Below are 22,146 nucleotides of genomic sequence, written 5' to 3'. Positions count from 1 at the left end.
CTTCTCTTCTCCCATGCTTAGATGGGCACTTTCTTCTTAACATTTCCCTCTGATGGGAGGTTTTGGTATCAAGCAGACCACTTTTCTCAGAGGGATGTCTTTGAAACGTGTGGTAATATCATCAAGTGAGGTGCATGTTACCTTCCCATCTGAGCTGTAAATTAATGAGTTTTGTTTTTTTGAAGAGATAGGCCATTGTCACCTGCAACTGGTAGAAGAGATTAATTTTGAGTTTTCTCTTATTGGTGAGAGTAGTTAAGGGCAAAGGACAGATGATAAACTTCTAAATCAAAGTTTTTAAGAAGTATTTCTTCTTAGAAAACTAGGTTGTGAAGCATTGACTAATGAGACGGTTAACTTTATTTGTCAACTTGATGGGGCTAAGGAATGTCAAAATAGCTGGTAAAATATTATTTCTGGGTGTGTCTGTGAGTGTTTCTGGGTGTGTCTGAGTGTGTCTGTGTCTGGGTGTGTTTCTGAAAGAGATTAGGATTTGAATAGGTAGACTGAGTAAACTGATCATTGTCACCAATGCAGGTGGGTTTTATCTAATCCATTGAAGGTCTAATAGAACAAAAAGAACATAGAACAAAAAGATTATAGAACATAGAACAAAAATGCAGGGGAAAGTGAATTTATTCTCTCTGCTTGAACCCAGACATTCATATTCTCCTGCTCTCAAACATTATGCTCTTGGTTCCTGAGCCTTCAGACTTGAACTGGGACTTTACACCATTGGTTCCCCTGGTTCTCAGGCCTTCAGGTTTTGACTGGAACTACACCGGCTTTCCCACACCTCCACCATGCAGATGGCAGTGTGTAGGACTTCTCAGACTCTATAACTGTGTAAGCCAACCCTTCATAATAAATATTTTTATGTGTATATATCTCTTATTGGTTCTGTGTCTCTGGAGAATCCTGATAACCAACATTGGACTTATGAAAAAGACATAGGAGATATTTTCTTTGATAAACTTTAGTATAACTCAGTCCCTATGGTGGAGGTTATTAGAATTTTTTAAATCACAGGTTAAATTTTGTACTCTTCCTATGAAGGAGACTATATTCTATTTGGTTAGTTTGCTCTAAAATATTATAAGAAACACTGTTTGTATATGATTCAAACGTTGTGTGGAGAAACTGGATGAAAGCTAAGGAAATAGTGTGGGTTTTAAAATACCACGTATTTATTATTATTTCTGTTCTCATTATTCTCTGTAATTCCTAAGTCCAGACCATGCCAGAACTTAACCAGAAACGAAAGTTATATTATCATTTACACCCAAATTACAATGTCATCAGACTCAAGTAAGAAATTAGTACCATTCATAATATCATCTAGTTATTTCTCAAAGGGTCCAAGGGAGTGCTTTCTTTGTATCTACAAGCAATCTTTTAGCTGTAGCAAAGTTTTGGTGGCTGCTATGCTTTTTTTTTTCCTGATCTAGTAATTACCACTTACCTATAGTCTCTAAGAAGGAGCTTGAAGAAGGCTTATCATCTTTGTGAGAAACTCAGTGTCCAACCCTATAGTAGATTTGATATATTAGTGCCCCTCTTCACAATTGAATCTCATTTTCCAGTATGCAAGCTCTTGCTTTATCCCCTTCCATATTGACCCTGGGCTTCACTGTGTGACTTATTTTGGTCAGAAGAATATCAGAAAACATGATTCAGAGCATTAATAAATGCTTATATCAATGTTGAATGTACCATGTCTTGTTCTATTGGAATATTCCCTTTGGTGACCCATTTGTCATGAAATAAAGTTTACCACCTCAAGCATACCATGCTTTGAGGAAGCCCAAGGTAGCCACATACAGAGACCACTTGAAGGGTGAACTGAGAAAACTGGGCTGGAGCTGGAAGCATGGTTCCAAACACAAGGCCCCTGTTAAGCCATCTCTCATAGTTAAGCCCTCCAGATGAGAGCTCCAGACATTAGTAAGCAGAGATAAGCCATTCCCACTGTGCCTGACAGAACCCCTGACTCAGAGAATCATGAGAAAATAAAAGGATTCCTTTGTTAAGCCACTAAGTTTTAGAGGGTGATTTGTTGAGTGAGAGTAAATAATTGAAATAAAACCGTTATACTCAGTTCTAAAATGATGCTAGGCCTATATAGAAGTAGATAAAATTGCTTATTTCTAAAGGGTGCCCAAGAAGATCTTCCCAGGTTAAACTCTCATTGACATTAATTAGGTCACATGTTCATCAGTGAACCAATCACCGTGGCCCAAGTGCTTTTCTGGGGTAGGCCACATATTCACCCCTGGAACATCACCTGAACAACTGAGATGGGAGTATTATTACAAAAAGAGAAGTGGACTTCAAGCAGGCAGAAAAGATATGTGTCTATTACAGAAGACAACAATAAAACAACAACAACAAAAACCCCAAGATGCCAAGTTCTAGTTCATTGTCCAAAATTCCCATGAAAGAATATCCTAAAGAAAACATCCTTTCCAATGTAACTTCATGATTCTTTGATCAGAGAGGAGTAGCCAGAAGGAAGATACATTGGAATCTTGTGTAATTCTACTCAATGGCATTAGCCACCAAGAGTCTACTGTACTCCCTGCTGCTTTTGGATTCCCAGGTGAGGTCTGCAGCCAAAAGGACCTTTTTTCATCTTTGGCCAGGCTCCAGACTCCTTGTCTCTGAGACATTGATTAGGCCAAGATAATTTATGTGTCCCCTACAAATACTTTTAATGAGTAAGTTGCACTTTCTGGAGCTGGGATTTGAATGGAATGTTGTGCTATGTGGAGTGCAAGAATTGTCCAGTGAAAAAAACAGCCCTAGTGTTTGTAATATTCCAACTCGGTCTCACCTCCTGATTCCAAGCTGGCTTCACTCAAGATACTATCTCTTTTCTTTAACACATTACTTACGATGGGGCATGGAATATCCAGCTGGCAGTCTTCTCTGCCCTAGAATGCAGGCCACTTGGCTGCCATACAACAAATAATGCCATAAACTGGTTTAGTTGAGAGGTTGGATTTTTCTTAGAAAAGAGCCCAAGCCTTTGCCATCTTTCTTTCCCAAAGTCCAGGATTCTTTTCCATAATCTGAACGTATTAAAAGAAAAACATTGATTTCTTTTATATTGATTACGTAAATCCATGTGTGGTGGGTTGAGAGAATGAGAATATACGTTGGACATCTTTTGATTTTACTAGTCCAGAATCCGTATCTTTTACTTCTGATAACACTTAGAATTTACTTTTGAAAATTACCTGTTTCTCACTCTTAGTCTGTGTGATACAAGATGGATCCATGCCCCCCTCTAGGAATGAGCACCTTAACAAGAACCAACTTTATGCATATATTCTATTTTCTTGTCATACTAGTTAGTTCAGAGTTGGGCATATGACCTAATTTGTACTAATGATTTCTGTCACAGCTCTTTGAAGAAAACATGTGCTCTTTCTGCTGATCATAAAACTAGGAATATGCATCCCTTGGATTAATGTAAGGGACTACCCCTTGGAGAAGACCTGACCAAGGGTCATGTCAACACCAGGGAGAGAAGAACTAAGAAATGAAAGGAGAAGGACCTATTCTTGATGACAGTGTTTGAATCCGCAGATCCAACTTTGCCTGAAGCTAACTTTTACTTTACAAAGGCCAATGATTTCTTTCTTTAAAATGTTTTCCAATTTTAAGCCCCAACATGTCTCTCTATGGAGTTCAAGCAGCACTCTGACTTCTTTCTATGTTGAACTGGCCATTGTGGCCCACATACTGGAGAGTTTGAGATAGAGATAAATAAATAGGAGGGTCACAGAGGATTTGATTTATTTTGGCATCTAACATGCCAATAAACACCCACATTTATCCCAAGAGCTCTTAATTGGCCCCTGAACCTCTGGTATTCTCTAATCAATTCTTCATGCTGCAGTCAGAATGAGCATTTCAATATGCAAATCTAATTAGGTCACTGGCTCTTTAGTGACTCTTTAAAGCTTACAGGACAAGTCCAAACACCTTACCATGTTTACAAGGTCCTTTTGTTCTAATGTCTGTTTATCTCACCAGCTGCTGCAGTTCCAGGTTCTCTCTCACCTGCCCCACCTTGCTTCCCTTTACCCAGATACTTTCTTTTTGAATATAAACCTTAATGCCACTATTACCTCTAACCCCTTCACAGCTAAGTGATATGCTCCCAGGTCTATGCTCCCATATATCAACACTTAGACAATGAAAGATGCCATTATAGTATGTTGTTCCACTAGTTATACTCTACCCTCCATTTGGACAGGGACTACCGCCACTGTATTTGCAGAACATAAATGGTGATTAGCCCACATTGCTGAATAAATGACTAAATGAATAAATAAATATATCTATGTTGTAGCCTGGGTCTAGTTTTCCAAACATTCTAGATGACTTGTATTGTTAGCTTTTCATGTTAATGCTTTTCTTTTTAAGGCCAGAATAGGAGGTGTCAGTTCAAAACCCATATTCTCCTTTCATAAATTTCCATAGAGTAGAGGACTGACTCTTTACTCCTCAGAAGGTAGGAAATGGTTTGGAATGAACATCCAGTCTCACTTTCTATATGTTTCTGACTGTCCCTTAAAGACAAGGAGTCATGAATCTGAAGAGTGAAAACTCTACTTCCAGAGAGACTTATTTCTCAAGGGAGGGTACTACTCAGGAATAGAAGTGCCTTGCTGTCTTGACCTCTTGGACTGGAAAGGTGCTCAGACCCATAGCCCCCCGTCCTCTGTTTTTCTCCTTTTCTTCTGAAATTAAGCCCACTCAGGTTGAAGTGGGAACTGCCATTCTCTGGCTTCTTGTATGTAGCTGGGTAGGTAAGTCGAACGGGGCCAACTATTCTCAATACAGGGTGTAGTGGATTGAATAGTGGCCAAAAATATATATATCCAAGTCCCAATCTCAAGAACATATAAATTGGACTCTATTTTAGAAAAGGGCTCTTTGAAGTTGTTACTAAGTCAAGGATTTTGAGGTGGAGTCATCCTGGATTTAGGGTGGGTCTTAAATCCAATGACAGGGCCCTTATAAGAGGCAAAGGGAGATTTGAGACAGAAACACAGATCAGAAGGCCATGTAAACATGGAAACAGAAATTGGAGTTATGTTTCCATAAGCCATGGAACGCCTGCTGCCACCAGAAGCTGGAAGAGGCAAGTGCAGATTCTCACCTAGAAAGTTTCAAGAAAGCATGGTCCTCTCAACACTTTGATTTTGGATTCTGTTTTTCAGAACTGTGAAAGAATAAATTTATAACTTTTCTTGAATCCTGAATTTCATAGTAATTTGTTACAGCCATCCTAGGAAATTATAAACAAAGTAAAAATTAAAAACAAACCAAAACTCTGTCCTGTTTCAGCTTAGCAGTGATGGAAGAGCCCTGGCTTAGCCCATTATGAAGCAGATACACAGATCTTTATGTGGTTATTTGCCTTTATGTACATCTCTTACTACCCAGGACTCTAAAGCCAGAAAAACAGTAAGTGAATTGGGGGCTCAATGTCCACTCTGAATTTCTGGAGGGAGATGCTGAACAAGGGCTGTAGAATTCTGGCTTCCTGCATGGATCTCAGTCATAGCTGGCACATTTAAACAGCATGGAAATATTAGCTTCAGAAAAGATGGTGACTCTGCTTATTAAGGTGTTTTTTTTTTGATATGTCAGTAGCGCAGGCTCTTATTTCTTCTCTGAACTTTTTCCAGGTTATTTTAGTTCCAATAATGTTGACCCCCTTGAAAAGTTCTATGGCATTAATCAGCTGCACATCTCATTTGGTATTTATAAGTCGTTACCTATGATTCTTTTAATGTCCATGGCCTGATTCTCAAACTATATTATGAATCTACTGAGGGAAAAAAATAGCTAGTTAAATCTTTGTTATTTGGAGTTCCTAGTTCAATGCAAAAATAGTATTAAGCAAGTGTGTAAATTAATGTTCTAGGAATTGTGCATTTTATCATGTTGACAATACATAGTCTAATGCCTAATACTAAGGACATACTCAATAAATGATAACAGGAAAGAAAGTTTGATTCTTAGCCTTTGAAATGTCCTGTCATAGTATTATTTTTTTCTTCCTTCTTGCTAATGGACTCTGCCAACCTTGGTCGCAACAGTCAGCATTTAATTAAAGCAGGAGCAATTGGAATCTTTCCCTGGGATGGATACAAGGACATTGGGAAAAAGAAAATATTTCATTTTCTGTGCTAAGTTTAAGCTGATGAGTGTTACATTCAGAGGCACATGGAGAAATCTTCTCTATAGTAGGAAATAACTCAATCAACATATAAAAAGAAACAAAGTGAGACAGAGATGAGATGGATGAAAAGTAAGAAAGACCTGACAACTGTGATCTCAGTTCCATTTCCAGAACTGAAGACCCTTGTTTCGGGAGCACTTTCCCTGATTCTTGAAGTACATTGATTTACTTACTGCTAACATGCACCAATATATTTCCTTAAGTATGAACTTAATCTAGTTTTACTTGGGTTTCTGTTGCTTGTAACTAAGAGAACCTTAATACTATTTGGGAGCCTCAGAAATAAGAATACTTTCATAGGTTTTTGGAACTCTTTCAAGGATCCATGAGAATGGTCTACATTCATATTGATGTACACACATAAACATACAGATATAATCTAGTTGTTAAAAGAGATTTGAGGTTGAATATGTGTCCTGTCTCAATTCTGATGCATAACAGTTTAAGATTGAATTTGAAGAAATCAACATTAGGTTAAAAAATGGAAAATTTAAAAATTAAAATTTTGCATCATGAGAATTGTTTTTCTGATTATTATTTTTAAGGTTGATTACTCAAAAGTTCAATGTGAAACTAAATCAAAACATTATTTATGCATATCCATTACCTATGTGTGTCATAGCATCACTTTAAGATGATGTAACACAGAATGTTGGAAATAACAAAAAAACAGTAAAGTTGATGAATTAGTATTGATTCATATATCCCCCCCAAATTAAGGTTCTGCATTGATCAAATCTACTGCTTATTATTTCTAGAAACTTAGATATGACCAAAAATTTTATCAGTAATTTTTTCTTCTGTCTAGACTCCTCTATTTCTCACCATGTTGCTAAAAGTAAGGAGTGATTGACTAATGTAGCAGGCACACTGGGGATATTTTGTTCAAAGGGCTATGTAATGGACATATATAATTTTTGTCCAGATTTCCTTCCTTTGGGATACTGGTTCTATAGTACTATGTAGAGATTTATGGAGAGCAACTGGTGATTAATCTTAAGCTTACTGTTCTACTCCACCAAATGGTATTAACTGATGCAATTACCAGATATAGAGAGGTTAACTTACTACATATTGTTATAGTTATTGTATATATATTTCAAATTTTCATTGAAAGTGCTTGAGTTGCTATGTTTCAACAAAGCCATCTGAGTGCCTATCATATAACAGCCAGCACTATTCCAGGGTGTGGGGCTATCATAGTGAATATGACAATCAAGCTACGTGCCCACAGGCAGTGAGGGAGACAGCCAATAAATGGAAACAAAAACAAAAATAAAAGTAGCTTAAGAATGACCAGAGTTGGAGTATACTTCTTTTCTTTTTAATGTTTTGATAATTAAAAAAATTTAATTCCAGTACAGTTAACATATTGTGTTATATTAGTTTTTCAGGTGTACAATGTAGTGATTAAAGAATTCTATACATTATTCAGTGCTCATCATGGTAAGTGTACTTTTAATTCCTTCACCTATTTCATGCATATCCTTACCCACCTCCCCTCTGGTAAACATTAGTTTGTACTCTGTGGTTAGGAGTCTGTTTTTTGGTTTGTCTTTATTTTTTCTTTGTTTCTTTGTTTACATATGAGTGAAATCATATGGTATTTTTCTGACTTATTTCATTTAGGATTATACTGTCTAGTCCATCCATGTTGTTACAAATGGCAAGATTTCATTCTTTTTTATGGCTGAGTAATATTCCATTGTATATATATACACCGTATCTTTATCCATTCATCTGTTGATGGGCACTTAGGCCTGCTTCCATAATTTGGCTATTGTAAATAATGTCACAATAAACATAGGGCATATTATCTTTTTGAATTAGTGTTTTCATATTTGTTGGGTAAATACTCAGTAGTGGAATAACTGGACCATATGGTATTTCTTTTTTAATTTTTGAGGAAATTCCATGCTACTTTCCACCATGGCTGTGCTAGTTTGTATTCCTATCAACAGTGTACAAAGGTTCCTTTTTCTCCACATCCTTGCCAACACTTGTTTCTTGTGTTTTTGATTTCATCATTCTGACAAGTATGAGATGATATCTTATTATGGTTTTGATTTGCAAGAGTGTGCCTCTTTAAATAAAATAGAAAAGATCTCTCTGAGGAGGTCACATTTGGGTTGAGAACCAAATGATAAGAATGAGCCAGTCAGGTCTAAAGTGTTGGGAGAGGGAAAAGCAAGTATCTAAAGCAGAAGGAAGAGCCTGTGCAATGGTTCCTATGGCAGGAATGAACATTACATGTAAGGTTTGGATTATTCTAGGTACAAGGGAAGCTACTGGGAATTTTAAGCAGGTAAATGACATAATGTGATTTATGTTTTTTTGAAAGATCATGCACATGAATGGCCAAAGCCATTCTGAACCCAAGGACCCAATTCATGCTTTCAACATAAGTGTTTTTTCCTGTTTTTTGCCATTAAAAATCTGAAATATATGAATCATCCTTTGCAGAACTATCTTGAACGACTGACTCTATGGGCATAAAAACCCTCTGCAAATAAAATCTAGGACCCATTGTCACTTCCCTTTATAGACAAACAATCAGTGTGGTGAATTGTGCCTGAAAACAATCAATCTAAAATGTTCCTCTTTGTTCCCTCCAAGCTCCTATAAGCTTCAACAGGCTGGACACACATTGATGAGGCTGGAATGGAGTCCTGTGAATAGGGTAGCCAGCTGTGATTTGAGTGGTGGAGGAAGTGCCAGCTTGCTCTTGGCCTCTTCAGTCTGGAGAGCCAAATCACTCAGGGGCCAAGCAATTGTACTCCATGCATGGTTTGCTACTAATTGTGTGACAGAAGAGGACTAGAGCACCTGGTGCCCATTTGCAATGCATACTAGAGAATACAAGATAATAAACATTCCTCATAACATCGGTGATGGCACACTTGGGATGAGCACCAGTTCTTTAACCTCTGTGGATTTTACCAGCCAGATGTTCTCACTTTAAACTCACATGATTTCTTCGGGACTGATCCTATGCAAAAAACCCTCTAGACCAGAGGAATGTACCTAATCTACCAGCCTTAGACAAGAGCCCTAAGTACTTCATTTCTCTTCCTTAGTTTCCCCTAGATTTTACACTCTTAACAGAGAGAGGCAAATATGGAGATAAGGATACTGCTGAGTTAAAATTAGGTGAAAAAGGTTTGGTGTTTTGGTTTCTGAAGGCTTCTCCAATAGCACCACTCTTCTCACTGAAGTTTTAAACAATTAGAAATGAAACAAATGGCAAATGAACAACAGCACATCACCTTATAAAATGAATCCATGTTCATAATGGAGGCTAGTATGAAAGCTTGGAACCCTAGGGCAGACTTTATCTCTGAGTCTCTTACAACACTAGATATGGACAAGATCCTGCCCCACAAGAACAGCAAAAGGCACATGCTGATAGGGAATGGAAAGTAGAAGCACATTTATCAGAAGAAGACAAGTATAGGGCTGGGTCATGCTGGCCAGGAAGAAGGAATCCTTCCTAACATTTGCTATTAGCTGTTTGACAGTTTTAACTTTCAATAACTAAACCAACGAATAGGAAGGACATTGTAGATTAAAAGAGATAAATCACAAAAGTAAAGAATAGGGGGCACCTTGGTGGCTCAGTAAGTTAAGTGTTGGACTCTTGGTTTCATCTCAGGTCATGATCTCACAGTTAGTGACTTTGAGCTCCATGTCAGGTTCTGTGCTGGCATTGTGAAGGCTGCTTGCAATTCTCTCCCCCCACACTCTCTATCCCTCCTCTACTTGCTCTGTCTGTATCTCTCAAAATAAATAAAAATAAACTTAAAAAAAAGAACAGAAAATAGATATACTTATAAAAAACAAAAACAGAACACAGAATGTAGATGTGGAGAGCAGTTACATGGAAGGATCAAAGAACTATGGAAGTTTCCGTAGAACAGCATCTGAAAGAAAGCAGTCTATTTCTTTTGGCCAATGTATTGAGCATTAGATATAACATCTTGTTATTGCCCTAGTAATTTACTAGAATCTGAATGCATTAAGTAGAAGAAAATGAGGAAAGCTAGAGATTTTGTTTGCTGCTCTAACTGCTTCTGACTTTTGGCATAGGATTATTTGGGGAAGATATTATTCCATCTTGGCTGGTCATAGATGATTAGTCACCGAATAGATGGAGAGCCTCATCGGAATTCTAATTCCTAACTGATTCTTTTGTTGTGGAAATATTGGCCATGTCCATGTTAACCTTAACATCTCAATCTGTGGGGACTTAACCATCTCTGCTTTTCATCCTTCTTTCTTGGACATATGGGAGGGATTTTGAATGTTTGCCTCTAACTTTTTCTGCCATTTTCAGATTTCTTCTTAATAAATAGAGGTAGTATTATACTAACTGACTGCTTACTTATGTTGATGAGATTTTCTGATGCTCAGCACCCATCCCTTCAGTGTTCTCATGGAATTCTCTCTCTGAAGTAGAAACAATCTGGGTTAGATTATAATTCCTGGTATCTGCCACATATGGTCTCTTCCCACTAAAGATACTTCTAGCCATGTTTGACACATAACCTAAGCTTAGTGAAACAGGAGATGGCAGAAGTATTTTCTTCTGTTACCTCTAAGCTTTTATGAATCTGGGTGACTGGACACACAATGACTCTTAGTGATAAACGAAGGTGTTAGTATTTAGAGGCCAGGTTCATTTTAACACAGGAATGAGGGCGTTAGTTACAGTGAAAGGAGAGGCAATAGTGCCAGTGGCACAGAAGAAACATTTAGGCCAACTTTTCTTGCCCATGAAATAGTTGTGTGTCCTCTTTTCTGGGTTCAAGAATTTAGAGTTATTTTATTTTCTACTGTTTTGAAACCTGATCTCCCAGCACACAGTTGATTGTTTGTAAGTTCTGGCTGCCATCTACCCTCAAAGTCCTTCAAATAAATCTACTCTTATTTAAAAAAACCCAAACTGAGGGTCAAGTTTTGCTTGCATATAAGAACTCCCACTGACTCTCCTTGACCACCCTCAGGAGATGATTCAAAGGTAAAATCTCTGTGATAAAAAAAATGAATTTTTCATATATGAGCCTGTTAATTTATTTAATATTTATTGAGCACCTCCAATTTTCTAGGCCTGGGGCATGAAGATGAAAAGTAAAATTAAGATAGTCTATACTCTCTTGGAGCTTAGCATGGGTTGGGGAGAAAGTCATTTAAAAAATATGTGAACAAATGTAAAATTAAAGCTATACTAAATGATATGAAGAAAAGTAAACCCATGATGCTATATGAAATTACATTGGAAGGAATAAATTTAATAAGGGAGATCAAAGAAAACTTCTTTAGTGAAAGCAGAATAAGTATTAACTAGATAAAGGAAAGGAAGAAGGGAGGGGGATTCCTCTTAGAGAAAAGAACCCTAGAAAAACCCTATGGCTTTTGAGGTAAGGCATGACAAACACATAATAAAATGTAGGTTGTAAACCTGGGTGAAGAAAACATATTAAGCCATTATTTCCATTATTAACTCAGGGCTAATTAGTTAATCAGATTGGCTCTATTTGCCAAGAATGGAGCTCTAGCCAGATGCATTAGGAAGTACGGTATTAGAGAATGGGAGGCCAGTGAGGGTGGTACTTAGATAGGCAATCAAGGATGGAGCGCCACTGTTACTGGATTAAGGGTTTCTTTTGGCATCAAAGCCAGATGAAGCATTAGACTCCCTAGAGAAAAGAAGGGCACTGAGAAGCCTGAGATAGTGTTGCCAGAAAGATAATGGGGGGTGCTGGAAATACTGTTGCATATTTTGCCCAGGATTGATCTAACTGGAAAAAAATCACAGTGAATTTCAGAGAAAAAAGCATTCTCAAAGGTATTTCTTTTCAACAATATTAAACATCACTAATGTCCAGTGCAGCAAAATAGTTTGTGCACCTTCTGGATTGTGTAAGGTAATAGCCAAAGGATAAAGAAGAGAATGTAGCTCAGCCAGAAATGAGACATGGACCAAACTTCAGCTGGCATAATTGGAACAATTTTAATAATTTATCACATTTTTAATGTAATATTATTCAGCTCATAAAGCACTAAAAACAGTGTTGTTTTGTTTAATCCCCATATATCCCTCTGATTGTGAAATAAAAAAACCCACAATATTTTCCCCCTCTACTATAAGGAAATTGAAGCTCACAGAGGTTAAATGACTTGTCCATACTCCCAGAATTAGTAACTGGCAATATAAGACAGAAACTCAGGTCATCTGACTCATAGTCCAGGGCTTACTCCAAAACTCATTCCACAGGCCCAATCCAACTTACCTTTCCCCAGGGGGCTTCATGCTTGAGAATTCAGCAAAATAGGTTTTATCAGACTGGCTGGTATACATGAACCAGTGTGGTCTAACCCCCTACTTATAAGGAATTTGAGATGTTTAGCCTAAGCATGGAAAAATTGACTCTGTTTATCAATGAAAGAGGACAAAGGAAAGTTACAAATGTTTAAGTTAAAAAGAAAGTTGGTTTACTAATTCTCTATCACTCTATAAAAGTGGGTGCCAAATATTGCAAGTTAGTTTAATTATAAAGTATAATGAAGGGAGAGATCAAAATGGTGAATTTTCTTGATATGCACGTCCTTTATTAATCACCAATTTGTGGAACATTTGGAAAATGCTAAAATAAAATAAAAACTTTTACTCTATATGAAGAAACAACTTGACAAATATCTTCTTTCTATAACCTATAATAGAATTCTTTCTATAACCTACATTAGAAAGACCTTTAGAATTGTTGTTCTTCAGTGGACACATTGTGATTGACATTGAAGACAACTGAACACACAAAAAAACCTTAAAACAGTGAGGAAAGTGAGATCAGAGCATTATGGATTTATTCAAGGAAGTACTTGCAACCTATTTTCAAACCATGTCAAGGAAATTGATGGCTTTCTACTGCCCTTGTTTTCCATTATTAAAGTATGATTATTTCAATAGAATCACTTCTATACAGTGGAAACAAAGCCATACTTTCAGAAAAGATTCACAATCTTTGATGAATTTGAATTGAACAATAAGTTTTTTGCAGCTGCCATTAATGGGGGCAAACCTCTAGATGAACAACATCAATTATTGAGCAAGATATATTATCTGTGTAGGTAAGTTTTAAAAGGGAATAATTGAGAAGAAAGCAAACCATGCTTTAATAAGCCACAATGTTCTAGGATTTTATGGGACCAAATATGATCCCAGGACTCTCAAAATTTTTGGCTCAAATTGAGATGTTTCTCCATTTGAAACAACCCCCAGAATTCTTGAGAACAATTCACCTTATTAAATACTAATATTCATACTGACTAATAAATGTTATTATTTCCACTCAGCTATAAATATATCATTTATCTGGATAAAATTGATAAAATCTGTTTTGAACTATTTTGAATCAAGACTAAAGATACATAATTCATAAAAAATTAGGGGACTCCACAAATATGCATTTCTAATCATGTAATTCACAACAGTCCCCTAAAATAAGGATACCCTTGGTCTATCTCTCATAGGTTGATAGTTTGTAAAATGAATGGGGAGATGACATTTTAGCCATCTCTTTATCTTTTTTAGGAATTAGAAATGGAGAAGACCCATGATCCATATGCCATCATTTTTGACTATTCATTAACTCAGCAAATAAATACCCTTCTTTATGCTAAATACTGTTCAGGGCACCAAAGATAAGGCAAAATAGATCAAACACCTGACCTCATGGAACTTACAATAAACATCACACAGAAGTCAAATTTCTAATGTATTAGTAATGTGTTCTAAGGGAAGAAAATAAAACTGGAAAAGCATTTTGCAATTTTCAATAGGTTCTCCAGGGACAACTCCAACTAAGAGGGAAAGAACAATTCATTTGGATATCTAGGGGGATGAGCATTCTAATCAGAGGGAAGAGCAAGCACAAAGGTTCTGCAGTGGGAGCATGACAGCACATTACAAGAACAGTGAAAAGGCCAGCCTGGTTGTGGGGAAATAAATGGGAGTGGGGAGGAGATGGGAGAAGTTAGCAGGAGATGAAGATGCATGGTATCCAGGAGGGTGAGAGGAAGAGGTCTTGTAGGGCTTTAGGTCATTTATGGAATTTGACATTTACTCTCAGTGAGATTAGATCTTTAGTAAAATATTTATAACAAAATACAGATATGTTTTTGTAATTTCAGAACTTGACCCTGATACAAAGCATTTTAAACTCTAGAACAGTTTTCTGAATATGTTTTACTGGAGACACTTAGCTTTATACAAAAATTTCCTATTGGAATTTGTTTTTGCTTTACAAAATTCAGTTTGAAAATGTTTTAAATCCTCCAGGAAGAGAAAATTTCCACAGAGAAGATTGCTAGGGTGAATTGCTCTATGAAGGAATTGCCCTTTAACTCATTGGTTTTATAAGTTTGGATTTTCCACATCAATTTTTCCCAAAGTTAGTTACATGTATAACTTAAAATTTTTTTTAATGTTTATTTTTATTTTTGAAATAGAGAGAGAGAGTGTGTAGGGGAGAGGCAATGAGAGAGGGAGACAGAATCTGAAGCAGGCTCCAGACTTTGAGCTGTCACCGCAGAGCCCAACACAGGGCTGGAACTCATGGACCTCAAGATCATGACCTGAGCTAAAGCTGGATGCTCGCTCAACCGACTGAGCCACCCAGGCACCCCTTGCATGTATAACTTTTATTCAGGTCTTAAGGTGTGTTCAAGGAAACTTTAAAGGTAGCTTACATATATATGTTGATAAACTTTCTGTTAATTTACATTTATCAAAATGCTCTAAGCATAGGATTAAGTAATGAAAATCATACAATCTCAAAATTCCATGCTCACTTTATTGTCCTTTTTAAGGCCCAGAAATAGGAGTTGGACTCAATAATTTTGAAAGGCTCTACCAGTTTTTCAACTCCTAGAGGTTATATTAGAAAATCCTAGATGTTAGGAGCACCTGAGTGGCTCAGTCGGTTAAGCGTCTGACTTCAGCTCAGATCATGATCTCACAGTTTGTGGATTCCAACCCTGCCTTTGGCTCTGGGCTGGCAGCTTGGAGCCTGAGGCCTGCTTTGGAATCTGTGTCTCCTCTTTCTGCCCCTCACCCACTCGCTCTCTGTCTCCCCAAGATGAATAAATGTAAACAAAATAAATAAAAGAAAGAAAATCATAGATGTTAAATCTGAAAAATACAGATCCATGGAGTGGAAAGGGACCATCTTTACAGCTGAGGAACTAAGGACTAGAAAATTTTAGTAACTTGTTCAAATTAATTACTAACTTGATCAGGATGCACACCCAGATGCCTCATCATACAGTTCCCTGCATTTCCATTGAAATATCTGCTTTTCCTTCATTTCCTCAGGGCATACCTAGCATGGATATATGACTAAAGAGCCTGCTTTGATATGACCAGGTTCTTCCTTAGAAATGCTTCTCTCTTCTTTACCTATTTCCCTTGTTCTTACTTCACTGCCCAGTTTCATTCTAGTCCTTTCTCTTCAGTATCTACCACATTGCTAATCCATTCTAGATAATTTTGGCTCCCATCCCAATACCCTAGAGGGGCTTTCCTATGTTTTTCTCAGTTTTGTATGTATTACTTTAGATGAAGTCTGATCTCTTTTCCACGTACATTAAAAAGGGGCATCTCCCTCATTTATACCTTTCTGCAATTTCATGTCAGTGATTTTACAAGCCCCTAGGTACCCTTGTGTTCTGCTGACCAGCTGTCCCTTCTTAGAATGATGGGAAATGTAGACTTTATAAGTTTAGTCTAACAGGGGTAAGAGAAGATCAGGAGGTCAGAATTAATACCAGTACTAATTTTTTTTCCCGTCTTCAAGTTCTGGCTTCACGCAGCAGACAGAAGGTGAATCTGGTCTGATTCCAGCTGTTGGAAGCCAGCAGATTTGCTAGACGTGTGTAGTCATTTTAATGCTATTAAAATTGGCAGGAAGGACTTTGCTATTACAAGCATTTTGAATATTAGATCTGGTGTTTTATATATTGCCACTTGATAACAACATGTGAAATAAATCCTAGGTGACCAGAAAGATTCTTAGAGCTAGCAGGTTCCATTAATTTAAGATAAGTAACACCTAAAATGACTGTCTATAAAGCTTTCAATTTGCACATTATCTTGGAAAACATCTTTTGAAACTCAGCTCCTTTTCTTGCCTTTCCTCCCCTTTTATTATTATTTTTTTAATGAAAGTTAGTTATTTTAAAATGCTTGAAAGTTGTCTTACTAGTTTAGGGCCTGAACTTCAGTTGATTAATTTACCAGAATGCCTGTCACCCAACTGGGTAGACCTTTTTGTGACAAGACAACCATTTACTACATATGTTAAGTTGGGGTCAATGGACATTTGGGACTAAGTATTATTCTTTGAATAAATTTTGAAGAGCTGGACTATGAAATCTGGCCGAGGGTGAGATTACCCTGGTGTCCATCTCTACAGTTTCCAATAAAATTGACCCTATGTAGACCTTCCTTAAAATCATGGAAATTTGCAATTAAAAAGGAGTTTGTCTCATTGGCAGGTCAACACAAGGTCAGTGTGCCCTTAGAAGGCATCTGTCATAGAGGTATTCCCTACATCCAGCTGTGACCCATCTCATTTCACTTTAGTTTCCTCCACAGCTAGACATTTACCACATTTAATAAATTAAACTTTGCAGTATCTCTTGTCTCCTTCCCTTCCTTTCCATCTTGTTACCACTGATCTAGATCAGACTTTCATTTCCTTTAGCCAGACAATTAAAATAGCTTTTTAAATGTCTCCCTTATTATCTTCCCCTGTTTCTAATCCATTTTACTAATTAATGTCAAACTGATCTTTCAAAACACCCAAATCTATTCTTTTACTCCCCTGCTCAATAATTTTCAGTGACTCCTAATTGCCCAAGATTTTATGAAAATTTCTTACGCAGACATTTCGGGAGAAAGTGAGGAAACATGGAAATTCCATGAGCACTGGCATCAAAGGGGCTTGAGTTCAAATCCCAGCTCAGTCTATTTCTAGTTGGATGATTTGGGGAAAGTTATTTCATATCTTTGAAATATAGTTCATGTATGAGACAGAGGTAATAGCAGTTACTTCTCAGGACTTTTGGGAAGATTGTATGAGATACTGGATAGTAGTAGTACTAGGTAATAGGTACTCAAAAAACTAGTACTCTCTATGCTGAGCCTCCTACAGTATGACTCTGAACTTATTCCCCATTACTTTTCCATCAGGATCCTGCATTCCAGTGAAACTTAATCTATGATGTATGTGTCTTTATATACTACCCGTGGTTGCAGTTTTCTTAAAAGTAGGGATGATGTCTTTGTAGTATTCATAGTGCTTTGTACATATTGTTTTTCTAGTATTCATAGTGCTTTGTACATACTAGGTACTCACTAAGTATCTATTGAATTTGGGATTCTCAAGTTGATTTTGCCACCAGAACGAGCCATTTCTGGTAAAATTTTAAATTGTTTTCTGAATTTAATTGCTCTCACTAGGTCTGGGCAGAATGAGTCTATTTTCCCTGCATGAGATCTTCCATAATTAGGCAAATTGTCAAAGTTCTAGATGGTAATGGAGTTCTTCAACCACTTCTGGGTACTTCGCCCCAGACTCTTACAGTTTGAAATGAATATGGAGATGACACCACTTTGATGTTATTTGCAGTGTTGCTTTAATGGTGAGCAAAATAGTGAGTAGTGAGAGTTTCCTTTATGTAAGTTTGAGAGTTGAGCAAAGGGAACAGTTTCTTAGGCAAGTCAGTCGACCCCTTCTGCAAAAAGCAAGTGAGCACTGATGGGAAGGAAAATGAGCATGTGCTAAGGAGGGAAGTCACTGGCAGAGGTGTTTGTAAAGTTTTATTTAATCAAATGTTTGGTACTCACTTTAGAGGGAAAACACAACCTTGTAAAAAGTTGATGCAATAAGAAGCTAGTGGAAGACATATTCAATACTCTCTGTAATAGTCCCTAGCATTCACAAGGCCCCTTGAAGTTAGTGTGGCAATTTCACATACATTAGCACATTTCACCCTCCACAGAACCCTGGAACCAGACCAGGAGGGCACTAACACACTGTCTGCCACCCCTACACCTCTCCTCCACTCCCTACTCACTGCCTCACTGCCTTGTTTGCTTGCTTTGTAACTTTGGAGGAACTTAAGGATTCCCCCAAGATTTCATAGAAGTCTCAGAGGAGTTTCAGACTCTGCATTTCTGCTCTCATATATATAATGTGAAGTGGAGGATAGAGGGAACTTCTGGCCACTGTATCACTCTGGCCCCCACCTGGCCCAGACTAGTTTTATGACAACTAATCACAAAACTCACCTAATGACTAAGCACATTCATTTGATTCAGATTGTTTGATGAAGGGTTCTAAAGCAGTTTTCAACTGGAGGTTGCCAAAATGGAAATACTTATTGCAAAGTTAGGTTGCTTCCTTCAGGTAGATGACAAAATAGGAGGACATCAGTGATGTTCTCAAGATAATTTATTTGGAAGTGGCAGAGAATAGAACACATATTTAAGACACTGGGAAGAACAAGGTCTAAGTGATAGAATGGCCAAGAATAAGAACTTTAGAGTATGAAATGGCAGATCTGACCCCTCACCTATGGCTGGAATTTCAGTATTTTATCTGTAAAATGAAGCAAAGGGATCCCTTCCATTCACCCTCCAGGGATGTGGGGATTGTCCTAAAAGCCAATTTATGAAAACATGCTTTCTAAACTATAACATTCCATATTAAAATAGGGAGCTTGTGACCTTTGGAGCCTCTGTTGTTGGTGTGATGGTATATCTCATAGTGTGGAATTGAGAAAACACATATGAGAATTCATTTCTACATTCAGTGAAAACCAAGGTTATTTTGGCTGTTTGCTTAAGCCTCCTTTTCATCTCTAGGAACATAAAACAAAGTGTCCTTTGAAAACATCATAAGGATATGTTCTTTTCCTCAGCCCTCCCAATTGCCTATGAGAACCTGATTTATGTCCTCACACCCAAGAGTCACTCACTCTTAACCAGAGGACACTCCTTGACACTTTTAAGTGGAGTAAAGAAAAAAAAATCAAAGAAAAGATGATAGATCATAGGTAAGGTTCTGCCATGTGCATCTCAGGTCTATTCTTATTTCTGTAAACCATGCTGTGCTTTCTATTTATTTAATACATCCATAGAGTGCCTACAATGTTTCTGGCACTGTTCTAATAAGTTTGCCAATATTAAATCATTTTGTCCTCATCTCCACCCTCTGGTGGTAATATTGTTTTCTTTTTTAACAAATAAAGAAATTGGTGATCCTCGTTTTACAAATAAAGAAATTGAGGCACAGAGGTTAATGTTTAAGCTAATGAGTGGGTGGGGTGGAGGGCAGATTCTAATTCATACATCAGGGCTTACCTATAAAAACTTAATGAATTAATTTGAAATTTTAAAACATTTGGAGGGGCTCCTTACCTCCAGTATTAACTCTAAATATGCCTGTCTGGGTGTATGGTCTTATATTATAAGACCTACTTTATCTTATTTCCCACTTAGTGTTTGGTTTTCTGCCTTGTTCCTTCCTTCCTGATGATTCTAGTCTTTTTGTTTTTTGATGACTATTCCATACCTAGTCCCACATCTTTGCTTTTTATTAGATTTTTCCCCTCTAGCATGGAATGCTCTTCTAACTCCCCATTTTCTAGTTAAAAATTATTCAGCTTAAATTCCATTTCAAGTTTCATCCATGAAAATTTTACTCATAACTCCAGACCTTGCTGATTTCAGACTGTTTTAAATCTCTTTAGCTCTTCTTTGTACCTATGCAATGGATAACACATTTTTTCATTTTTGTATGTTGAAATTGGGATGCCTGGGTAGCTTAATCAGTTAAGTGTCCAACTCTTGATTTCGGCTCAGGTCATGTTCTTGGGGTCGTGAGATTGAGCCTTGCATCAGGCTCTGTGCTGGGCGTGGAACCTGCCTAAGATCCTCTCTCTCTCCCTCTGCCACTCCCCCACTCATACACTTGTGTGCTCTCTATCTCAAAAGAAAAAGAAAAAAACATATGTGTTGATCTTGCCTCAGGTTGCAATACTCTTGACTTACACTATGACATGCACTTTGTTTTTTTAACTTCTTGCCTTTCCTAGCAAGTGCTAAGGATATTCTAAATGCTCAGCAAATAACTAACTGAACTTTATAATTATCTGATGTTCCTGGCAGAAGCATTTGCTAACCTCATTCATTAAACTCATCATCTCAATTTGGTTTGTTGTTTGTTTGATGGCAAAAGGATTTCATCTCTGTGGCCACTACAATGGATTGGTCATGGCTGCCTTGAGGGCTATGTCTTCAAAGTGTTATGGCTTACACATCTCTAATCAATGACAGAATTCTTCTTTGCTCTCGGGGTGTGTTATGAGAATGTGGGGGCAAGCCAATACTGAGTTTGCTGACTCTAGTTTGGTAATAGGGAGAGAAAATGATCTGGTAAGAGGGAAGGGTGTTAGATTTCTGTATAAGGACACTTTAATATATACCGTGGACATGTCTGATAAATAGTACAAAGATTAGAGCAACTGAAGTTGTTGATGGTCAGTTATATATTGAGATGATACCAGGAAAAAACATTTAAGTTTTCATTTGCTTATTTATTTCTAGGTTATATGTGTGTCATAAAATTTGTTTCTTATACAATGTCTGTAAGGAATTACTACTTATGATTCATTAACAACTCTAAAATACATATTGTGGTACCTAATACTTCAATTTCTAGAAATTTGCCCCCCATCATTCCAAAGCCATACTCAACACACGTATTATGTGAACAAAAATTGCAAATATGCAGTTACCTTTTATGTGGCCCTAAGTTTGAGACTTATTAAAAAAAAACAACAACAACAACAAAGAAATCCAGTTGCCAGAGTAAACAAAACACATGAAGACAATTCACAACCCAATTGTGTGTTGAAGTAAATGCCACCCAAATTATGTGTCGCTAAGATTTATTCCTTAAAAGGTCATTTGTCCACAATTTAGAACAGAATCTAGAGTATCATGCAATGATGAGAAGTTTTCATTTGAGGACATTGTTGATGGGTTAATAACTGGAAAATTCTTTTATTATAAAAATCTGGTGTCTTTTCTCAGCCAGAATTCTTTTTTCTTTTTCACATTTCTTGCCTGTGTGCTTGCCTTTGCTGATTTAAGTTTAAAACTCAGTAGAAACAGAAGAAAACAAAACAAAACAGAACAAAACAAAACAAGGACATTCAGGAGATTGGCTTGGGAATGTCTAATAAGCATTCTTTCTTTTCTTCTGGCTTCCTAGTTTTCACTCTGAGTTTACACACACACACACACACACACACACACACACACACACAAATATCTAGCCAGAGCAGAAGAAACTAATCAGCCTAATTATTTCTTGGGTGTTGGGTAATTCCCTATTTATGAAGGGTAGAGTGTCTTTGTTCACACATCCATATAACTCTCTTCTCAAACCACGAAATAAGAAGAAAATCACAGCTCTGGCTCAAAGTCTGTGTAGGCAATCTGATTTAACATATGCAGATATGTTTCTAAGATAGTTGCAGTTTAAGGAGACTGCAGAAGGTTGCAAGATGCAGTAAGTGCAATCCCACTTGGCAAAACCATATAGAGGGATGTTTCCATTTAGGTCTCAGATAAGGGCACAACTTACCGGCCTTGTTCACAGCTGTATTCCTAAAGTCTAGAAGAACAGTGTCCTGAACATGATAAGTGCCCCAAAATATATGTGAAATGAGTGAATAAGTAAATAAATATAAAGCCCCATTATGAAGAACTCAATGGAGATTTTGTTTGAGCACCAAAATCATGACCAAGTTATTTG

The sequence above is a fragment of the Panthera onca genome, chromosome B3 (genome assembly GCF_046562875.1).
Source record: "Panthera onca isolate mPanOnc1 chromosome B3, mPanOnc1 haplotype 2, whole genome shotgun sequence".
NCBI classification, from domain to species: Eukaryota; Metazoa; Chordata; class Mammalia; order Carnivora; family Felidae; genus Panthera; species Panthera onca.
This window is presented reverse-complemented; position numbering follows the sequence as displayed.